Source organism: Pantherophis guttatus, chromosome 3 (genome assembly GCF_059756535.1).
Source record: "Pantherophis guttatus breed Tessera chromosome 3, ASM5975653v1, whole genome shotgun sequence".
Classification (NCBI taxonomy): domain Eukaryota; kingdom Metazoa; phylum Chordata; class Lepidosauria; order Squamata; family Colubridae; genus Pantherophis; species Pantherophis guttatus.
In genome coordinates, this window is record NC_142065.1 from 149,818,829 (window position 1) to 149,822,920 (window position 4,092).

The 4,092-nt window shown below is 40.6% G+C and overlaps 1 pseudogene; it reads left to right on the plus strand.

Moving 5' to 3' along the window:
* The first annotated feature begins 470 nt into the window (after positions 1-470).
* LOC148114867 (uncharacterized) lies at positions 471-1,265 on the plus strand (annotated as a pseudogene).
* The last annotated feature ends 2,827 nt before the right edge of the window (positions 1,266-4,092 follow it).

Below are 4,092 nucleotides of genomic sequence, written 5' to 3' on the forward strand. Positions count from 1 at the left end.
ATAATAATAATAATTCGACTCACTACCGCACAGCTAGATCATCAAGTGCCTGGATGTCATCGGAATATGCAAGTGCACTGGTACTTTCATTGCAAATGCGATGAAACACTGGAAAACAGAACTGTTTATTGGAAGTGAAAGCAACGGACTGGTCAACATCAGAAGAGGGATTTTCCAGGGTGATTCTTTGTCATCTCTGCTGTTCATCATCGCCATGACCGCTCTGTCAACAATTTTACAGAAAACTAACCTGGGTTATCAAACTGCTAAAAGTTCACAGAAAATCTCTCACCTGCTGTACGTGGATGACCTGAAGTTATAAGAAAAATCAGAAATTGAAATCCAGTCACTGACCAATACAGTTCGAATTTTCAGCACTGACATCAGTGTGGAGTTTGGCCTGGACAAATGTGCCACAGTGGCACTGAAGAAAGGGAAGATCATAGAAAGTGATGGAATTGAAATGCCCAATGGACAAACCATCAAGTGCCTACAAATACCTGGGCATACTGCAGATGGACAATATCAAGCACGGGCAAGTGAAAAATGTGGTCAGCAAAGAATACACACAAAGGGTCAGGAAACTTCTAAAAAGCAAACTGAATGGCAGTAACACTATCAGGGCTATAAATATCTGGGCCATACCCATCATCAGATATACTACTGGTATCATAAACTGGACACAGGCAGAGCTGGACAGTCTGGATAGGAAAACAAAAAAACTGATGAACATACACTATGTGCTGCATCCATGTAGTGACGTTGACAGGCTATATTTGCCCAGAAAAGCAGGCAGCAGAGGACTTCTGCAAGTGAAGCAGACAGTCGAAGAAGAGACGCATACTCTGGCAGATTATGTGAAAGACAGTGCTGAACCAGCTCTGCTGGAGGTCAACAAGAGGAAGCTGCTCAAAGTGCAGCAAACCAAGACTCAATATAGGAAAACAGCGATGCAAACTCGGGCTGACAGCTGGTGTAACAAAGCACTGCATGGACAGTTCCTTGAGAAGATCCAGGGAAAAGTAGATAAGGAGACCTGTTGATGGCTGACCAACGGAACATTGAAGAAAGAGACAGAAGGACTGATTCTTGTGGCCCAAGAACAAGCCATCAGAACAAATGTAATCAAAGCCAGAATAGAAAAATCTGCTGATGACCCCAAATGCAGACTCTGCAAAGAAGTGGATGAAACCATTGACCACATACTGAGCTGTTGCAAGACAATAGCTCAGACTGATTACAAACAACATCACAACACATATTAATATTATTAATAATAATATTAATGGATATGAAATCCAGCATGGTTATCTTGTTCACTGTGTATACTGTCATTTTTGTGTATATAATTATTTATTTATTTATTGGTTCAATTTATATGCCGCCCTTCTCCGGAGACTCAGAGCAGCTTACAATGCATTAAGCAATAGCCTTCATACTTTTGTATGAAAGAATAATAATAATAATAATAATAATAATAATAATAATAATAATAAATAAATTGCAGCTTCCTGCAATAACACCAGCAGAACTGCAAAAAACTGCGCTACTCGGAACATCATAAATCTTAAGAAGGTACTTGGTTGATACCTGGGACCATGGTAGCCACCTGTATCAACCATTAGCACCAGTCAATGGTATTTGTGATGCATTTTTGAATGTTCAGTTGACTGAGTTTCATGTTTAATGAATAAAGTAAATAAAAAAGAAGGAGATGGAGGAGAAGAAGAAATAATAGCAGTATCATCGGAACAATCAATCACTCTTAAAAACTGAGCCACAAATAATCCTGTCCCTTCTGAAAGACCCACATTTTAAGAGCTTTCTTGGGTTATTGGTATCGGAGTTCTGAAGACATCAGAGGAAATACCACTACAGAGGCCAGGGCCAGCTACAGCCTAACTCCAAAGACCCATAAGATAGCCTTACTTTGATGATGGAACTCCAAGTATACCAAGCCTCCTAGAACAGGCTGAGACAATGAGGGAAAGGCAGTCCTGTAAATATCTGGGCTGTTAAGGGATTTATAGATGACAACCAGCATTTTAAATTGTACCCAGAAACCAAATGTTTTTTTCCTCTCTCTTATTCCATCCCCCCCACCCCCCGATGTAATCCACAATTAAAGGCCACAATCCAACCTAAATTGCAATGCACTTAAAGTTATTAAAATAAATGGGCTTAAACACTCTTAATTCAATATTGGATTCTCTCTTTAGTATGCAAGCTGGCAATGCATCCATCACATATATTTGTAGTCAGCACATAACTTAAGACTGGTTTTTATGTGTGAGTCGTGGTGACATCTGTGATGTGCCACAGCCATCCTGCAAACTGTCTAGTGACTTCCCTTGAATTGTGGTGTGTTTTTTTTTTCTGGGGACGGGGGAGGGTGTTTTAGCATGCATATTTTTTTCATTAATGTCTAACACCATCCAGTGGCATTTCACACACTCAGCTGGTTTAATAGGAAAATGATCAACAAGAAACACAGATGGTTTCACCAATAGGAAATGGATTATAGCATCCAATGATACAATATTCAATTTTGTCTTCATTCTTAGAACGTTTATCCTGGTTTTAGAAAAAAAATTCCTTGTTAAAACAGCTTGAAGTACATAATAAGTAGATGTTACTGAGACCTGACCAGTATCAGCATCTACTAGAGCAGGGCAATGGTGGGTTTCTACTGGTTCGCCCCTGTTTGGGTGAACTGGTAGTGGCAGTGGCGGGAGGCTCCGCCCACCCGCCCAGACGTCATCATGGATGCTCTGTGTATGCGCAGAAGGTTCTACGTATGTGCGTGCACTCACAGTTCCAAACCGGTAGCGAAGGTAAGTGGAACCCACTACTGGAGCAGGGGTGTCAAACTCACAACGACACATTGTAGTCACGTGACATATCACAACTTCCCCCCCCCCTTCGCTAAACTGGGGGTGAACATGGCCAACACATGACGCATCTGGCCCACAGGCCGTGAGTTTGACACCCCTGTACTAGAGGAAAACTTAACCTACTAGTTTGATCATGAATGGATTTGCAAATTTGTATTTTGCTTTTGTTTGATAATAGGGTATCCTTAAGGTGAATGTGTAAACAAAGCATTTATTGGCATGTTGGGTGAAGAATTAAAAATCTCTTGGACAGCCTTTGTGAATCTTGGCAGGATGCTCCCTTGTGATAGCTACAAAATGTTTAAATTTTGAGGCCCCCAAACCAAAATCAACAAGCAGAAATCTTAAAGAGGAGATTTCATTGCAGAGACTCATCCTGGTTGTTATAAACAAAATTCAGTGTGACATTGTTTGTTTGTTTGCTTGAGTGATAACCTTTAAGCAGTGCATTAAATGGAACAGCGTGGAAACCCAATGACCTTTCCCCAAATAAATTGTCTGCCACTCCTACATCCTCCTACACCACTTGCTATCTCTTGCAGTGAAGTGTCCTGTGTAATATAAATTGTACATGCTTAATGGACCAGGACTGGGAACCTGTTTTACCACTAGGTGAAAGTCATTGTATTGCTTCTATTCTATGGAATTATACCGGCTGTGAAAACACAGGAGTGGCATTACATGTCACGGACAAAAGATCTATGGAAATTAACACTTGAGTTATTATGTTTTTCTCTCACCCTTACTTCAGTTGAATTTATTAGGCTGGTATTACTCTTTGGTGCAACACAGAAGTAGCGTAGGCCTTTCTCCTTCAGGCAGTTGACCACAACAATATCACCTGTGGACAGCATCTTTTCTTCAGGTATGCCCAGAGCTGTCTGACGTAGGGGTTATAATGGCAGATGTCATTTTGTCCCCTCTTTTTGTATGTTAACATTGTATACATGTACAAAAATGTAGGACTTCATTCTGTAGTTACATCTGTGATTTTGACCTTTCTGGCTCCTCATTGCAAATGCCTCCAGTTGTGACCCTCAAGCTGTTGTCTTCATCCCATCCTCATCCAAAAAGGGAAACTGTCTTATGTCTTTGCTGTATCATTGTTAATGAAAGATTTCCCCTTTAAATCCAATAACAGCCACAAGGTGTGTAAAACATGTTACATTTTACCATATGTTATGGCCTAGGAAGACCA